Source organism: Heptranchias perlo, chromosome 18 (genome assembly GCF_035084215.1).
Source record: "Heptranchias perlo isolate sHepPer1 chromosome 18, sHepPer1.hap1, whole genome shotgun sequence".
Classification (NCBI taxonomy): Eukaryota; Metazoa; Chordata; class Chondrichthyes; order Hexanchiformes; family Hexanchidae; genus Heptranchias; species Heptranchias perlo.
In genome coordinates, this window is record NC_090342.1 from 8,303,255 (window position 1) to 8,323,162 (window position 19,908).

General features: G+C 44.0%; 1 protein-coding gene and 1 long non-coding RNA gene across 4 annotated transcripts in view; one reads left to right on the forward strand and one right to left on the reverse strand.

The window, feature by feature from the left end:
* The window catches only part of wu:fb55g09 (uncharacterized), a 76,051-nt gene extending 71,838 nt beyond the window's left edge, over positions 1–4,213 (forward strand). Inside the window, exon 3 of one of the 2 annotated variants that reach the window (XM_068000034.1) lies at positions 3,985–4,213. The gene's annotated coding sequence lies outside the window, so the exon portion shown is untranslated. The remainder of the gene's footprint in view (positions 1–3,984) is intronic. The other variant, XM_068000033.1, reaches the window with a different exon arrangement.
* LOC137334940 (uncharacterized) overlaps positions 1–19,908 on the reverse strand; it is a 146,660-nt gene that overhangs the window by 57,233 nt on the left and 69,519 nt on the right. The window lies entirely within an intron of this gene.

Consider the following 19,908-nt stretch of genomic DNA (forward strand, 5'->3'; position numbering starts at 1 on the left):
GCACTAGCTGACCGAAAAAATAGGAGCAGTGGTTATGGTCTGAAGTTATTGAAATCAATGTTGAGTTCAGAAAGTTGTAAAGTGCCTAAACGAAAGATTGGGTGCTGTTCCTCGAGCTTACATTGAGCTTCATTGGAACAGTGTAAGAGGCCGAGGTCAGAGTGGGAGTGGGATGGGGAATTAAAATGGCAAGCAACCGGCAGGTCAGGATCAAGCTTGCGGACATTGCAGAGGTGTTCAGCAAAGCGATCACCCAGTCTGAGTTTGATCTCGCCAATGTAGAGGAGACCGCATCATGAGCAGCGGATACAGTAGAACTAAATTGAAAGAAGTACAAGTAAACGGCTGTTTCACCTGGAAGGAGTGTTTGGATGGTGGAAAGGGAGGAAGTGAAGGGGCAGGTGCTGTATCTCCTGCGCTTGCACGGGAAGGTGCCTTGGGGAGGAGATATCCATATCAGAAAGGTGTCTAGAACAATGGGCACCCTGGGGAGCGGGGGGAGAGATATCCGGGACAGACGATATCATGAGACTAATGTCGTTAAGCCCCCAGAAGCAAATATGCTTCAGAAAGATATATAAACTGAGCCACTGTCCCACTAAAATTAGAAGCAGTTTCTCGAGACGGCGGAGGCCCACACACCCTACGATACCAGGCCTGATCAGCTTGAAACTTCCTGGGGACAGGTTGTACTATACTTGTTTATTTGATATAACTGTATTAGAACATTGTTATATAAATACTTGTTGTTTGGTATAACCGCATTAGAACGTTGTTCTTGTGTCGATAATAAAGCTTGCATGTTCGGTCCCACTCGGGCCCGAATCATTGTGGAAATTATTATTAAGAAGGATTAACAACCCTTAGTAGCATTAATTATAGAATATTTCCAACAGACTCTAACCCAGTGACTCTAACCCAGTGACTCTAGAAACATAGAAAATAGGAGCAGGAGTAGGCCATTTGGCCCTTCGAGCCTGCTCCACCATTCAATATGATCATGGCTGATCCTCTATCTCAAAACCTTATACCAATACCAGTACCATCTGCTTTCTCCCCATACCCCTTGATGCCTTTTGTGTCTAGAAATCTATCTAGCTCCATCTTAAATATATTCAGTGACTTGGCCTCCACAGCCTTCTGTGGTAGAGAATTCCACAGGTTCACCACCCTCTGAGTGAAGAAATTTCTCCTCATCGAAGTCCGAAATGTCCTATCCCGTATCCTGAGACTGTGACCCCTTGTTCTGGACCCCCCAGCCAGGGGAAACATCTTCCCTGCATCCAGTCTGTCTAGCCCTGTCAGGATTTTATATGTTTCAATGAGATCCCCTCTCATTCTTCTAAACTCGAGTGAATACAGGCCGAGTCGACCCAATCTCTCCTCATACGACAGTCCTGCCAGCCCAGGAATCAGTCTGGTGAACCTTCGCGGCACTCCCTCTATGGCAAGTATATCCTTTCTTAGGTAAGGAGACCAAAATTGCACACAATACTCCAGGTGTGGTCTCACCAAGGCCCTGTATAACTGCAGTAAGACATCCTTGCTGCCATACTCAAATCCTCTTGCAATGAAGGCCAACATACCATTTGCCTTCCTAACTGCTTGTTGCACCTGCATATTTGCTTTCAGTGACTGGTGTACAAGGACACCCAGGTCCCTTTGTACATCAACATTTCCCAATCTATCACCATTTAAATAATACTCTGCCTTTCTGTTTTTCCTTCCGAAGTGGACAACTTCACATTTATCCACATTATACTGCATCTGCCATGTATTTGCCCACTCACTCAACTTGTCTAAATCGCCTTGAAGCCTCTTTGCATCCTCCTCACAACTCACGATCCCATCTAGTTTTGTGTCATCAGCAAACTTGGAAATATTACATTTGGTTCCCTCATCCAAATCATTGATATATATTGTGAACAGCTGGGGCCCAAGCACTGATCCCTGCGGTACCCCACTAGTCACCGCCTGCCACCCTGAAAAAGACCCATTTATTCCTACTCTCTGTTTTCTGTCTGTTAACCAATTTTCAATCCGTGCCAGTATATTACCCCCAATCCCATGTGCTTTAATTTTGCACACTAACCTCTTATGTGGGGCTTTATCAAAGGCCTTCTGAAAATCCAAATAAACCACATCCACTGGTTCTCTCTTATCTATCCTACCAGTTACATCCTCAAAAAATACCAGTAGGTTTGTCAATCACGATTTCCCTTTCATAAGTCCATGTTGACTTTGTCTAATCCCGTTGATATTTTCTAACCCAGTGACTCTATCCCACAATTCTATCCCAGTGACTCTAACCCAAGCCTCTAAACCTGCTACAAATGCTGAATTATTATGATATAAGGAATCAAATATACCTGGCACATACATGGCAACATTTGCCCTATAGGAACATAACAACAACTTGCATTTATATAGCATCTTTAATGTGGTAAAACGTCCCAAGGCGCTTCACCGGAGCAATTATCAAACAAAATTTGACACTGAGCCTCATGAGGAGATATTAGGACAGGTTGGTCACAAAGGTAGGTTTTAAGGAGCATCTTAAAGGAGGAGAGAGAGGTAGAAAGGCAGAGAGGTTTAGGGAGAGAATTCCAGAGGTTAGGGCCCAGACAGCTGAAGACACGGCCGCCAATGGTGGAGAGATGAAAATCGGGGATGGGCAAAAAACATAGGGACATAAGAACAGGAGTAGGCCATTCAGCCCCTTGAGCCTGATCCACCATACAATTAGTCCATGGCTAATCAGTATCTTAACTCCATTTACCCGCCATGGTTCCGTAACCTTTAGTACCCTTACCTAACAAAAATCTATCTCAGTTTTAACATTTTCAATTGACCCCCAGCCTCAACAGTTTTTTGGGGGAGAGAGTTCCAGATTTCCACTACCCTTTGTGTGAAGAAGTGCTTCCTGACATCATTTAGGATCCCAAAGTCACTGTAAACTTTGAACTGCTGTTGAACATTTTACGAAGTCATCGGAATCCCTCGGTTTAGTGGCTGCCAGCTGTTTATTTTTCTGTCCTGCAATCACCTTAACATAGAACATAGAAACATAGAAAATAGGAGCAGGGGTAGGCCACTCGGCCCTTCGAGCCTGCTCCACCATTCAATATGATTATGGCTGATCCTCTATCTCAATACCATATTCCCGCTCTCTTCCCATACCCCTTGATGCCTTCAATCCTTCAATCAATTTCTATTTATTCAAGTGAATTTATTAAAATTGATTGCATCAACAATAATAGAAGGCAGGCAACAGTTAATTTGAAATGTTCTCACATGACTTATTATGTTTGCCTCTAAAGCTTTGATAGTGATACACAAATTCCACATTGCAAAAGCTCGTGCATAATCTGACATAATGGCTGGGTTTTTCTGCTTGTTCATTTTAATCAACGGGAAAAGTGCAGGCTGGAAACTGCAGAAGTGGAAAAATTTTGGCTTGTATCAGAAGCAAAACTGAAGGCCTTCATGGTGAGTTTTTGGATCTAGCTGTTGCAAGAATTATCACCCAAAACTTCCCAATGTGACATCAATGCCCTTTTAAGTATGTAATAAGATGCAGCACACCTGGTTTAATTCGTATTGTCGTTCCATTTTCTGTTTCTTCTCAAACAATCAAACTGCGGATTCAATAATAACTTTCGAAAGGGAATTGGATAAATATTTGAAGGGGAAAAATTTGCAGGGCTATGGGGAAAGAACAGGGGAATGGGACTAATTGGATAGCTCTATCAAAGAGTTGGCACAGGCATAATGGGCCAAATGGCCTCCTTCTGTGCTGTATTATTCTATGATTCTATAACTGTGTTGGTCCTAGCTCCATTTATCAAATCAAAGCCAGCCAACCTGACGATTAAAGTATTTAACAGGCCGTGCTTTTTCAGCACCTCAAGGTATTCAAGTAATCCCTAATGTTTAGCATATTACGAGAGTAATTAACATTTTCATATATTCATTTGCCAACAGACGTCAATTCGTGTCAGTGATTGTGTGAAAGGTGATAGTGATCCATCTGAGATATGCAGACTACAGAGCTCCTCCTCACCATTGAGATTCCATGGAACTTTGACAACTACAGTGGATTGCTTCATCTATGCATCTTAATCACTCTGAGGACCTTTCATCAATTAGCTAATAAATTTTTTAATTAAAATCATGTGGCGCACAGCCCTTCCATTGCGTCTTAAAGGTGGCAGTTCCAATAAATGTACATCAGAACTTAGCGTGCTTTCTTGTAAGATCGCACTAGAATTATGTCCAATTCAGAAACAAAAAGATGTCATGTGGCCAACTCTCTAGGAAATGTAAAGGGGCACTGACACCATATGGGGGAGTTTCTGAGTTGGCTTACGTCCTAGAGTATCCAGGAGCAGGCTGGCCTGAAACTCTTCCGAGTGCCACCATGACAAGTTTGCATTGCCATGGACACTACATTAACTGCAGCACAAACTATGGGATTTTATCTCAGTTTTCCTGTAAGCCATAACGTGTTTGTAGTGCCAGATGTGACCGGTAATATTATGCACCAGCTCTGTATGTTCTTTGGTGTGACAACAATCACCTATAATAGGAGGGTATTACTTCAGTGTCAGCTGTGGCTCAGTGGGTAGTAATCTCACTTAGGAGGTTGTGGGTTCAAGTCCCACTCCAGCAACTCGAGGGCAAAATCTAGGCTGATACTGCCAGTGCAGTGCTGAGGAAGTGCTACACTGTCAGAAGTGCTGTCCTTTGGATGAATTGTTAAACTTCTCAGGTGGATGTAAAGGATCCCACGGCACTATTTTAAAGAAGAGCAGGGGAGTTCACCCCAGTGCCCTGGCCAATATTTATCCCTCAACCAACGTCACTAAAACAGATTATCTGGTCATTATCCCATTGTTGTTTGTGGGATCTTGCTGTGCGAAAATTGGCTGCTGCATTTCCCACATTACAACAGTGACAACACTTTAATAAGTACTTCATTGGCCGTAAAGCACTTAGGGACATCCTGAGGTCGTGAAAGGCACCATATAAATGCAAGTCTTTCTTTCTTTCTAAATTCTCTTCCGCCTTCTCTGTGGTGCCTAGCAACTCTTGTAGCCTGCTTTATGCTTGCCTGCATATGAATGAGACTGAAATGACAGTAAATGGGATATATGATGTTGCCACATCAATTACCACTTCATTTTTGGCTGCCAGAAATTACAACAACAAAATAGGCGTGTGCTCAAGTGGGCGGAGGTTTGGCGTTATGGATCCATGTCCCACTTCCTGTGGCTGCCTTCCCAATTCCCATCACAAAACCGGGTGGATGGCACTGGAACTCTAGGCTATTGGTCTCACATGTGAACGAGTAAAGCTATTCGGGCAAGGTGCAATATGGCTGCAATCACTTGCACAATCGCACATCTGTGTGTGTCACTGTCACCAGAAGAGGGGGCGGAAGAGGGGATGAAACTTGGAGAAGAAGCTTGCCACAATACCTGTGCAACAAAACCTATATACTTGCAATCTTAACATAAGAACAAGTAGTTAACAAATCTCAATATTGCTGCTTATTTAGTCTAGATGGGTGGACCCAATTCACTGAACAGGATTTTTCTGAACCAGGAGTTAAAATTGCAACATAACTGGAATTGGGAATTGAAATTGATCCAAATTGAGCTAATTCTACTCGTTTGTTAAGGAAAATCCAAATTTTGACCTGATTCAATTCAGCTTGGATTCTGATTTGGAAATAAAAACGGGAAGAGATATAAAACGGGCTGCCGACTCGCTGTCACCCATTTTACACTATCGCACAAAGTCAAGATCTACTTCGATGTGTCTGTCCCTTTAAGCAAATGGTGGGTTTCAGGATAGCATCAAAGCTTCCCCTTGGTATAAGAGGTGGTTGCGGCTGCAGGCACATCATTAGACATTCTTTATGTGGCTTGGTTGGTTCATGGTATGCATCCAGTGCTTGGCAATCTACAAGCAATATGTCCCAGTGTCCATAGTAATCACATTATACGTGTCAGAGATCCAGGTAAGCTGAGGGAGCTGAATCTTGCTCAGTTACTCAAACACAAAATTTGAACTTTAGTTCAGGATATTTGAATTTTGAACCCTCCCCGTCCAAAGTTCAAATATGTTCAAATTCTCATCCTTAATTTGCCAAGGCCACTGCAGTTTGGATTGTGATTTAGTCAGTATGAATTTCACTCTGTCGACCAGGTGTAGTTATATAATGTTCAGCTCAAAAAAAATAAGTTGTAGGATCTCAGGCTTGAGGTTAAATAAGGTGAGGCAACTCTCCTTTAAAGAAGATACCATTCTTCTATCCGTCCATCTGTAAACGCAGGGTGCAGATTTTTCTCCTAAGCACTATATTACATGTCAGCTTGGCTCAGTTGGTGATACTCTTGCCTCTGACTACTCCAGGATTTCAGCACATATTTTAGCACGACACTTTAAGTGCAGTACTGAGGGAGTGCTGCATTGTCGTGATGTGTGGGCCTAGAAATTCGATCGGGCTCCGCCCGTTTTACAGGCGTATAACAGGCTCCCACAGGTCCAATATGGTGGATGGTGCTCCATGCGCATATTGGATCGGACTGCTCCATAGACAAGTAGGACGTGCGCCAGATGTAGTAAAAAGCCTCATTGTAATATTTAATTAAGGGTCCTACGTTTGATGTAGGAACCTTTTGTGACATCGGTCTGCCCCGGCCCCTGACTCGCCTCGTGATAAACCCACTCAGCAAACCATGGCGCCAACAGTCAGCAGGGACTCTGCAGGAGGACTATTTAAAGGGCTCATCCACTCCATACAGGTTAGTTGCTGGTTTATCCTCTTAGGCTGCACCTTTTTTGGGCTATTTTTCTGTTCCACAAGTGAGTTCTGGGAGCAATTTTGTGGTGGTGCCGGACTGGTTTTGTCTGATTTGGAAACAGATTTATTCCAGTCAGGGGTGGTGTGGTTGGTCTGCCTTTGGGGCGGGAGGAGGGTGGGGTGGGGTGGGGGGGTGCGGGGAGATACAACGAAGAAGACAGGAGAGAGTAGAAGAGAGAGGAGGAGGAGGGCACTGCGCAGGAGGCCGTATAGAATCATAGAAAGGTTATAGCATGGAAGGAAGCCATTCAGCCCATCGAGTCTGCGCCGGCTCTATGCAAGAGCAATCCACTCCCCCGCCCTTTCCCCGTAGCCCTGCAAATTTTTTCCTTTCAAGTCATATAAATACTACAAGAGCAGGTCAGACGCTGGGTATTCTACAGCGAGTGACTCACCTTCTGATTCCCCAAAGCCTTTCCACCATCTACAAGGCACAAGTCAGGAGTGTGATGGAATACTCTGCACTTGCCTGGATGAGTGCAGCTCCAACAACACTCAAGAAGCTCGACACCATCCAGGACAAAGCAGCCCACTTGATTGGCACCCCATCCACCACCCTAAACATTCACTCCCTTCACCACCGGCGCACTGTGGCTGCAGCGTGTACATTCTACAGGATGCACTGCAGCAACTCGCCTAAGCTTCTTCGACAGCACCTCCCAAACCCGCAACCTGTACCACCTAGAAGGACAAGAGCAGCAGGCACATGGGAACAACACCACCTGCACGTTCCCCTCCAAGTCACACACCATCCCGACTTGAAAATATATCGCCGTTCCTTCATCGTCACTGGGTCAAAATCCTGGAACTCCCTTCCTAACAGCACTGTGGGAGAACCTTCACCACACGGACTGCAGTGGTCCAAGAAGGCAGCTCACCACCACCTTCTCAAAGGCAATTAGGAATGGGCAATAAATGCTGGCCTCACCAGCGATGATCACATCCCATGAAAGAATAAAATAAAAAGCACCTATCCAGTTCTTTTTTGAAGGCCATGATTGAATCTGCCTCCAAAACCCCTTCGAGCAGTGCATTCCAGATCCTAACCACTCGCTGTGTAAAAAAGCGGGTGACCCACTGCGGGTCTTCAGGGAGTACTTCCCATACCTCAACTTCACTGAGGAGCTACGTGTGAGGCGTCTTCGCTTCACCAAGGAGGCTGTCGTGGAGCTAGGTCATCTGCTGCAGCCTCAACTGGAGCTCCAAACCAGGGTATGGACAGCTCCGCCTGTGGCTGTCAAGGTCACCGTAACCCTTAACCTTTATGCTACGGGGTCATTCCAGGCTACAGCAGGTGGCATTGATGATGTCTCCCAGTTTACTGTGCGCCGCTATATTAGGGAGTTGACCAAGGCTCTTGACACCAAAAGGAACACATATGTGACGTTCCCCGTGGGTAGAGTGATGCAGTCATTTGTCTTGCACAGACTAATTTTCCGTCGAGGCTGGAGAGAAGGACAGGCGGCTGAGCGGTCTGAGACTGCAGGGTCTGCCTTCAGTCCGCAGAGTCGTAACTCTGAGCTTCTCCCAACCTCCGGTTTTATTCGCCTTGCCCCTTCTCTTCTGGTGACAGTGACGAACGCTGGGTATGGTTTGCAGGTATATGCTGGCCCAGGTACCTTTTCTTCACTGTGAGACCAGACTTTCTGCTGCCTGCTATCCGCTTTGTGTGTGTTTTTTTCTGCCTCCATTGCTGTAATTACAGTGAGACAAGTTTCCAGAGGCAGTTTTCATTATAACTGTGGACATAGGAATTTCTAATGGAAAAAGTGACAGGAAATGTGTGCATATATAAGGATTTTAGTCTATGTAAAACACCAAAAAAGCACAATCGAATCTTCTTTTCAAAACAGCATACAAAAAGAAAAAGGGAGTCAGTCATCTCTTGCTGGGTTTTTTTCTGACCTCAAGTTAACATCATCTCTTCCCGAGGAATCAGCTAATCTAAAGAAACTTCCACAGGCAAATCCTCCAATTGGCCTGAGCACAAAGGCCACTCAGACATTACCCCTACCTTCACTGACCTTCATTGGCTCCCCAATGCTCAGTGGTTTAACTTCAAAGCACTCATCTTCATCTACAACTCCCTCTGAGTCTTGCTGCTCCGTGCTTTTCCAACCTTTTCCAGTCCAACATTGCACCCTCCATTTTTTGATGTACCGTGTCCTCCATTTACTCCATCTTCGATGGCAGAGCTTACAGCCATCTTGCCCCCACTCTCTCCCCAAACCCTTCCATTTTTGCTTCATCCTTCTCACTTTCTTCAAAACTATTTCCAGGCGATACTTTCTGTTACCTCCACTAATTCCCTACTTACTGCTGCTTGGGTTCAACCACGAGCTGTGAATCACCTCAGGACCTTTTGTCATGTTGTAGGCTCTATACAAACATCATTTGTAGTTGGTGTGAGAATCATCGCTGTAATTAATAAAAAGACTTCTAAAGCATCGGTGTCACAATTTTTCTTGCTTCAAGCAGGCAAGTCTATATCGTTGGAGCGACCTAGGCATAAAAATCTTTTATTTATACGCTGTAACAAGTTGATGTCACCTGGTTTAGAAATTAATAGTTGCCTTGGAAATAAGACAGATGCTAGTTATGTATTTCTGAGTCACTCCAGTTAAGGATAATTACCTGGCGAGTCATTTATTTAGCAAGCTAGTGACGTATTTTGATGACACTGTACTAAATATTACATCCTAAGCTTCATTTCTGATCCTATTGAAATGCAGATATGTGACACTTTCAGAATACAGATTTCAACGTAGAGCATGCAAATGATTTTGTTTTTCGCCTAGGCTACTAAATTGCTAAGCATCAGGCTCATAAACGCATGAGAATGAAGAGCAGACTAAATTATTTACAGTTTTGCCTTATTTATGTTGACACTGCAGTGCTATCTGTGAGCTGCGAGACATCATTCTAGAGGATTGCAGTTACTTAGCTTGATGTTTCTGTCAAAGCTTTGCCTTGAGCTGTGCGGAACTAATTTATAGGTGGTGATTACTTTGACGTGGACTGTGAATTGACAGCTGGGAAACCACACAGCTTCCAAGAACAGGTCCTCCGTAGCGAGAGAGGGACTTGTTCAATTCTAGGTCGTTTTCGGCCGCTACTCTTATTTATGCATTATCACAGACATAATTGGTGTAGTGGATTAGTAACTCGCCTGGCAGATTTTCCCTGGTCCTGCACCCGGGTGCAGCAAATATAGGAAAATTGGGTGGCAAATACGCCAGTATTGGAGTCAGCCCGATTTTCGGAAAATCAGACGGGCTCCGTTACAGGTGTGCAGTCCTCTGCGGGGGATTTTTCCAGCATCCTGCCCCCAGGTGATCTAATAGCCCCAGGTAGAGGGACAAGAGAATGATACCAGAATTGAGAGATTGTAACTATCAGGCAAGACTGAACAGGCTGGGGTTCTTTTCTCTAGAAAAGAGAAGGTTGAGGGGTGACCTGATAGAGGTCTTTGAAATTATGAAGGGTAGAAGTAGAGGAGATGTTTCCACTTGTGGGGGAGTTCAAAACTAGGGGTCATAAATATAAGATAGTCACCAATCAATCCAATAAAGAATTCAGGAGAAACTTCTTTACCCAGAGAGTGGTGAGAATGTGGAACTTGCTACCACGAGGAGTAGTTGAGGCGAAAAGCATAGATGCATTTAAGGGGAAGCTCAATAAGTACATGAGGGAGAAAGGAATAGAAGGATATGCTGATAGGGTTAGATGAAGTAGGGTGGGAGGAGGCTCGTGTGGAATATTAACACCGGCATAAACCAGTTGGGCCGAATGGCCTGTTTCTGTGCTGTAAATTCTATGTAATTTTACGTAATTCTAACCAAGGTCTTGTACAAAGACAAACTGGTATGCTTTGTTTTGTAGCGAGTTGTCCTGTGAATACAATCCAGAACCCTGTTTGCTTCAGCCAAAGTCTCACAGCATTGGTCATGAACCTTTAGACAGTAATGCACAGTAACACCCTCTCTTTCTTTCACCACTGGCATCAATTCCGTCCCCTGCAAGGTGTATGTATATTCAGCATTAGACCTGTCCACGTGCATAACACTACATTTTTCTAAATTAAACATCATTTGCCAAACACGGGCCATTCCCCCAACACATTGAGATCTGCTTGCAGCAGTTGAGCATCCTCTACAGTCCTAATACTTGCACATATCTTGGTGTCATCTGCAAACTTGCAGATCATTCCCCCAACACCTATATCCAGATTATTAATGAAAATAGTAAAGAGCAAAGGTCCTAACACCGATCCTTGCGGAGTATCAGTTTCCAAGCAGATCCACAGCCATTGACAACAACTTTCTGCCTATGGGCATTCAACAACAACTTGCATTTATATAGCGCCTTTAACGTAGTAAAATGTCCCTGGACCAAATATCAGACAAAATTTGACACCGAGCCACATAAGGAGATATTAGGACAGGTGTCCAAAACCTTGGTCAAAAAGGTAGTTTTTAAGAAGCTTAAAGGAGGAGAGAGAGGTGGAGAGGTTTAGGGAGGGAATTCCAGAGTTTAGAGCCTAGGCAGTTGAAGGCACGGCCGCCAATGGTGGAGCGACGAAAATCGGGGCTATGCAAGAGGCCAGAATTGGAGGAGTGCAGAGATCTCAGAGGTTTGTAGGGCTGGAGGAGGTTACAGAGAAAGGGAGGGGCGAGGCCATGGAGGGATTTGAGAACAAGGAAGAGAATTTTAAAATCGAGGCGTTGCCGGACCGGGAGCCAATGTAGGTCAACGAGCACAGGGGTGATGGGTGAATGAGACTTGGTGCGAGTTAGGATACGGGCAGCAGAGTTTTGGATGAGCTGAAGTTTACAGAGGGTGCAAGGTGGGAGGCCAGCCAGGAGTGCATTGGAATAGTCGAGTCTGGAAATAACAAAAGCATGGTTTAGGGTTTCAGCAGCAGATGAGCTGAGGCAGGGGCAGAGACGGACAATGTTACGGAGAGAATACACTCTAAAACTCTAGTTCTGTACTGAAGGGGTGCAGTTTGTTCTATCAAATCTTAGGTAGTTATGATATCTTCGATTAGTCCCGTGTTGTGGGCATATTTCCTCTCATAGAAAGTACCCCTGTACTTTGCCTACAAATTCACAATCTACTGAAAACTGAGAGGGACAAGTATTTCCTTTTGTGAGGAGATGTGGTGTGGAGGTGTCAAAATGACTGTGTGTAGATAAGAGTGTGAAATATTGCAACTCTAAAGCTTTATTCAGCACAGGAAGTACCAAGATGGACTTTAAAACAGCAATAAATGGAAAGAAAAACAAGAGGGAGACATCTAGAAGAAATGAGATGAGAAATATTGAGAAATTAAAGGCAAGGAAGCAGAAACAAGGAAAGAAAAACCGATACTGCAACAAAGGGAAGAAGAAAAATAAAAATAAAGTGATAGAGAAAGAAAGTAAGTCAGAAATAAACTGATACAGAGCAAATCAGAATACAAGAAACCAACAGAAAAACGAGAAAGAAGAAAAATGAAGCATAAAGGTGTATTCCCGCAATAAGTTTAATGTCAGTGCAAAGTGGGTTTGGCTTTGCACTGATGCTAAACTGGTGGAGTACAAATTGGGCGCCAAGAAGGGTCATCGACTCTGGTTGGACGTATTCCTGGAGGTTTCATCACATGACCTCCCACCTTTTCTCACACAAAGGGTATTCAAAATTTGGAACTCTCTCCCCCAAAAGGCTGCGGATGCTGGGGGCCAATTGGAGCTTTCAAGACTAAGATCGATAGATTTTTGTTGGGTAAGGGTATCGAGATATGGAACAAAGGCGGGAAATTGGAGATGAGGTGCTGATCAGCCATGATCTAATTGAATGGCGGAACAGGCCCGAGGGGGCTGAATGGCCTACTCCTATCCCTAATGTTCTTATGTTCCTCCAACCACCCCGTCTAGACAAACAGCCGTTTTAACCCTCTCCAATATTTTAATAACCTTACAAACGAACGTGTTCAAAGAAAATTTTAAAAAAAATACCTCAGTGATTTTTCTCACAGATTGCTCATAACAGCGTCCAGGAGATTAATCTTTCATTCCTGGAAACTCCGGGACAGTCCTGAAGGGTTGGCAACCTTAGTGCCAAAGCCTGAACTGACTCCAAATTGAAGCAGAGTGAGACTCCCTCTCGAGCTCCCACCTCCAGGGAGTCTCATTCTTCTTCATGGGGTAATGACAAGTTGTAAAGTGGTCCTCGTGGTAACTTATTGTATTATAATTGATAAATAAAGGTTATTAACTCATCTCTATGTATAAATGTGCCTCAAATGTAAGGAGTCGTCAGGTGACGAAGGAGCAAAGCTCCGAAAGCTTGTGATTTCAAATAAAACTGTTGGACTATAACCTGGTGTTGTACGACTCCTTACATTTGTCCACCCCAGTCCATCACCGGCATCTCCACATCATAAATGTGCCTCGTTATTCTTGTACAGCAACACAATGAACTCATATGTTTAGGTCATAGTAGCACTTTGGGGGTTTTTAAGTTTGAAATAGCCATGTAGTGATTTTGACTAATCATATAAAGCATAACTCCATAATCCAGCATTCCCAGTAGGGAGCAGCACTCACAAGGAGCATCTTGTAGGATAGCATGGATTGTGTGCCTGAGATTTCCCAAGATACACGCCCTACAAGCAGAGTGCCTATTGACACCACTGTGTCAGCCAAGGAGTCGGAGGCGGGGCAGTGCTTACAGCAGGACTTACCGCAAACAGTCAATTTTACAGCCAACAAAGCCTATTTACTCAGCAAACAGAGTCTATTTAAGCAGCACACTACAGCAAACGATCTGCAGAGTCTGTGTAAAAAGAGTCTCTACGAACTACAGCAAACAGAACACCTGACTGAAACAGGGTGATTACGCCTCCCGATAAAAGCAGGATTATTTCTCCAGCAAAATGCAGTGAGTGGGGGATAGTTACATAATACAAATTATATGTGTGAAATCAATCCCAGTCACTTGCAGCATTGCAGCTTCCAGTTGTGATCGATGGGGGGAAATTTACCCAATCATCTGCATAACAATAGAAGAAATAGAAGCAGGAGTAGGCCATACGGCCCCTCGAGCCTGCTCCGCCATTCAATAAGATCATGGCTCATAGGAACATAGGAATAGGAGTAGGCCATTCGGCCCCTCGTGCCTGCTCCGCCATTCGATAAGATCATGGCTGATCTTCAACCTCAACTCCACTTTCAAGCCCAATCCCCATATCCCTTGATTTCCCCTACAGTCCAAAAATCTATCGCTCTCTTCTGGCGGGGACTTGTGGCGTCACTATATACAAGTGCTGGTCCCTGCTTTGAGCACTAAATCACAGAACCGTCTCTATATTGGACAGACCTCACTCTGATACACATAGGGTCAAAGATCACGCTCGTTTTGTGCGGTTACCTATTGAACATTGCCAGAATATATTTAGATCTCACACACTTTCTATTTTTCAAGAAATGGACAAAAGTGATGAATCGAAACACTGAGACTGGATTATGTTTGGAAAGAGGGTAATCTCTAAAATAATTGGCATAAACAAGGTTAAAGTGGTTTACATTCTCTGCTGTGTTGCCATTTACAGGACATTTACAGGCACATTATTTTTAGCACAACATTTAGATGTTTGTAAATGCCTTGATATTGGATATTCACACCAGTTAATATCTGTGTAATCCCTTTTGTCAAACGATGTAAATACCAATTGTTCACCGCAGAGACTTGCCAAGCACATCTGAGTGATGAACCTAGTGGGAATCCTCGAGAAAGATTGCCCTTACTTGCCAGGGTCACCACCTTCAGCGTTCTAAAACCCTGTCGTACTTTTTTCGATTTGCTTTCAGGAAATGGGCATCATTGGCAAGGCCACATTTGTTGCCCATCCCTAAATGCCCTGAGAAGGTGGTTCTGGGCCCGCTTCTTCTCCCATTTGCATTCCTTGTGCTGATGGTGCTCCCAAGTTGGCTTTGAGTGGGGCAATTCCAGGATTTTGACCCAAGGAATGATGAAGGAATGGTGATGCATGTCCAAATCAGGATGGTGTGTGATTTGGAGATGGTGGTGCTCTTGCTGCTCTTGACCTTCTTGGTGGCGGAGGCCACAGGGCCTGGGAGGTGTCATTAAATTAAGCTATGTCTGCACAGTGATAGAATAATGTGGCCCTGTTGAACAGAACGCTCTTGCTCATGTGCACTCCAAAGCAAAGAAGCACAGCGAGCCCGTTGAGAGTGGAATACTCCATGCCAGAGTCCACTATCTTCAACCCTGAAGGAAGGTGATCAGGCAAACAGTCGGTAGCAATACCACAAGAGTTACTAATGCTTAAACCAGACCTCCCATTGCTTGTGCCAAGGATGCAACATATAAACATACAGCACAGAAGGAGGCCATTCAACCCATCGTGCCTGTGCCGGCTCTTTGAAAGAGCTATCCAATTAGTCCCATTTATCTCCTGCTCTTTCCCCAAAGCCCTGCAAATTTTTCCTTTTAAAGTACTTATCCAATTCCCTTTTGAAAGTTACTGTTGAATCTGCTTCCACCGCCCTTTCAGGCAGCGCATTCCAGATCGTAGCAACTCGCTGCGTAAAAAAATCTCTCCTCATCTCCCCTCTGGTTCTTTTGTCAATTATCTTCAATCTGTGTCCTCTGGTTACCGATCCTCCTACCAGTGGAAACAGTTTCTCCTTATTTACCCTATCAAAACCTTTCATATTTTGAACACTATCTGATGCTCTGTCCATTGTAGAAGTTTAAGTGCAGCACTGACCATGTGCTTCCAACAGCTATCAGCCAGTTTTGATGAGACATCTATCCTTGTTACAGTTATCCTTCGGCATATTCTATCATTATTTCACATAATATGCCCACAATTTGACTTTTACTCCCAACACCCTATTAAATGTAATAGGCTCCTCACTGTACATTCTGCACTTGAGTAGCTATAATGAGCCCATTGCTTTGATATTAATTTACATCGGGCGAACCAACTACATGTCTTAAATGGGGCAATGTTTCATTGTGCTGTGAACGAGGCTTGCAAACTGGAATTAGTCAGGATATCTCAGATGTTTTATGCATTCCGTTTCAGTGAATGGATCTCTCTCAGCTGTCCAATTCCTGTTCAACAGTGTGGAAGTGTGATAATAAATATACATATTTAAAATATTGCATCTGGTTTGTTTGTGTCAGTCGCACCTCAGGTCAAGCACTTGATATGTAAAGTCATGCAGAAGGGAAAACAATTATATTGTTCCAAAAAACTTTCTTTAGCCACTATCTTGGATTCTCACTAAGTTGAGAAAGCTGACTGCAAATAAGGGTTGTAACATTAAAAAAAATACAACAGTTACAAGAAAATGATTAAGCCTACCTACACTGCAGCAATCTTTAGCTCAGATATTCTGAGTTATTTATTTACGTAACTGTGGTATGTGACAGGAACACATCTACTTCTCTAGAAACATAGAAAGATAGAAAATAGGAGTAAGAGTAGGCCATTCGGCCCTTCGGGCCTGCTCCGCCATTCAAAATGATCATGGCTGATCGTTTAACTCAGTACCTTGTTCCCGCTTTTTCCCCATATCCCTTGATCCCTTTAGCATTAAGAAATATATCTATCTCCTTCTTGAATACATCTAATGACTTGGCCTCCACAGCCTTCTGTGGTAGAGAATTCCACAGGTTCACCACCCTCTGAGTGAAGAAATTTCTCCTCATCTCAGTTCTAAATGGCATACCCCGTATCTTGAGACTGTGACCCCTGGTTCTGGACTCCCCAGTCATCAGGAACATCCTCCCTGCATCTAGTCTGTCTAGTCCTGTTAGAATTTTATATGTTTCGATGAGATCACCTCTCATTCTTCTAAACTCTAGTGAATATAGGCCTAGTCAACCCAATCTCTCCTCATACGTCAGTCCTGCCATCCCAGGAATCAGTCTGGTAAACCTTCGTTGCACTCCCTCCATGGCAAGTAGATCCTTCCTCAGATGAGAAGACCAAAACTGCACACAATACTCCAGATGTGGTCTCACCAAGGCCCCGTATAACTTTTTAAAATTCGTTTATGGGATGTGGGCGCCGATGGCGAGGCCAGCATTTATTGCCCATCCCTAATTGCCCTTGAGAAGATGGTGGTGAGCCGCCCTCTTGAACCGCTGCAGTCCGTGTGGTGAAGATTCTCCCACAGTGCTGTTAGGAAGGGAGTTCCAGGATTTTGACCCAGCGACGATGAAGGAATGGCGATATATTTCCAAGTCAGGATGGTGTGAGACTTGGAGGGGAACGTGCAGGTGGTGTTGTTCCCATGTGCCTGCTGCTCTTGTCCTTCTAGGTGGTAGAGGTCGTGGGTTTGGGAGGTGCTGTCGAAGAAGTCTTGGCGAGTTGCTGCAGTGCATCCTGTGGATGGTACACACTGCAGCCACAGTGCGCCGGTGGTGAAGGGAATGAATGTTTAGGGTGGTGGATGGGGTGCCAATCAAGCGGGCTGCTTTGTCTTGGATGGTGTCGAGCTTCTTGAGTGTTGTTGGAGCTGCATTCATCCAGGCAAGTGGAGAGTTTTCCATCACACTCCTGACTTGTGCCTTGTAGATGGTGGAAAGGCTTTGGGGAATCAGGAGGTGAGTCACTGCAGTAAGACATCCCTGCTCCTGTACTCAAATCCTCTTGCAATGAAGGCCAACATACCATTCGCCTTCCTGACTGCTTGCTGCACCTGAATGCTCGTTTTCAGCGACTGGTGTACAAGGACACCCAGGTCACATTGCACCTCCCCTTTTCCCAATCTATCACCATTCAGATAATAATCTGCCTTTCTGTTTTTACAACCAAAGTGGATAACCTCACATTTATCCACGTTATACTGCATCTGCCATGTTCTTGCCCACTCACCCAACTTGTCTAAATCACATTGGAGCCTCTTTGCATCCTACTCACAGCTCACATTCCACCCCAGCTTTGTGTCATCTGCAAACTTGGAAATGTTACATTTAGTTCCCTCATCCAAATCATTGATATATATTGTGAATAGCTGGGGCCCAAGCACTGATCCCTGTGGTACCCCACTAGTCACTGCCTGCCACCCGGAAAAAGACCCGTTTATTCCTACTCTCTGTTTCCTGTCTGTCAACCAATTCTCAATCCATGCCAGTATATTCCCCCCCAATCCCATGTGCTTTAATTTTGCACACTAACCTCTTGTGTGGGACTTTATCAAAAGCCTTCTGAAAATCCAAGCACAGCACGTCCACTGGTTCTCCCCTATCTATTCTACTAGTTACACAGTCAAAAAACTCCAGTAGATTTGTTAAGCATGATTTCCCTTTCATAAACCCATGCTGACTTTGTCCAATCCCGTTAATGCCTTCCAAGTATTCTGTTATCACATCTTTTATAATAGACTCTAGCATTTTCCCCACTACAGATGTTAGGCTAACTGGTCTGTAATTCCCTGTTTTTTCTCTCCTTCCTTTTTTAAATAGTGGGGTTACATTTGCCACCCTCCAATCTGTAGGAACTGTTCAAGTCTATAGAATTTTGGATGATGATCAATACGTCCACTATTTCCAGGGCCACTTCCTTTAGTACTCTGGGATGCAGATCAGGCCCTGGGGATTTGTCAGCCTTTAGCCCCATTAATTTCCCTAGCACTATTTTTTGTTTTACTAATACTGGTTTCCTTCAGTTCCTCCCTCTCACTAGACCCTTGGTTCCCTAACATTTCTGGGAGGTTATTTGTGTCCTCCTTTGTGAAGACAGAAGCAAAATATGTGTTTAATTGTTCTATCATTTCTTTGTTCCCCATTATAATTTCCCCCATTTCTGACGTAAGGGACCTACATTTGTCTTCATTAATCTTTTTCTCTTGACATATTCATAGAAGCTTTTACATTCAGTTTTTATGTTCCCTGCTAGTTTACTCTCATACTCTATTTTTCCCCTCTTAATCAATCTTTGTCCTCCTATGCTGAATTCTAAACTGTTCCCAATCCTCAGGCTTGCTGCTTTTTCTGGCAATTTTATATGTCTCTTCTTTGGATCTAATACTATCCCTAATTTCCTTTGTAAGCCACAGTTGAACTACCTTTCCTGTTTTATTATTGCGCTAGACAGGAATGAATAATTGTTGTAATTCCTGCACACGTTCTTTAAATATTAGCCATTGCCTATCCACCGTCATCCCTTTTAGTAAAGTTCCCCAATCATAGCCAACTCACACCTCATACTTTCGTGATTTCCTTTATTTAGATTCAGGACCCTAGTTTTGGATTCGACTACTTCACTCTCCATCTTAATGAGGAATTCTATCATGTTGTGTTCTATCTGCAGTACACAAGGAAAACATTTATTTTTCAGGGCCAATCAAAGCAACAACAACAACTTGCATTTATATAGCGCCTTTAACGTAATAAAACGTCCCAAGGCGCTTCACAGGAGCGATTATCAAACAAAAATTTGACACTGAGCCGCATAAGGAGATATTAGGACAGGTGACCAAAGGCTTGGCCAAAGAGGTAGGTTTTAAGGAGCGTCTTAAAGGAGGAGAGAGGGGTAGAGAGGGGGAGAGGTTTAGGGAGGGAATTCCAGAACCTAGGCAGCTGAAGGCAGGGCCGCCAATGGTGGAGCGATGAAAATTAGCGATGTGCACGAGGCCAGAATTGGAGGTGCGCAGAGATCTCGGAGGAAAACATTCTTACTTTAGTCTCTCTGAGTGTATTTCTCAGAAATTTCTTTCTAAATTATTTCACTGGCAAAGTGCACCCTATCCAGTATCCCCGCACCACCTCCTCTCCTCAGTATTGTAGACGGTGAGGGATGAGCTCTGCAATGTTAATGACGCCCTCTGTAATCCGGTGCCATTTCCTTTTCTTTTCTTGCTTCCATTATCACCACATGTAATGATAGGTTACAGATCAGGGAATTCACACATCACTGTACACTTTGCACCAAACTATTCCCTTTCAGAGCTAGATAATTAACTAAAATTGCTTTAAAGCTTTCGAGTGGGATACTGCTCCGCGGTCTAGTCAAG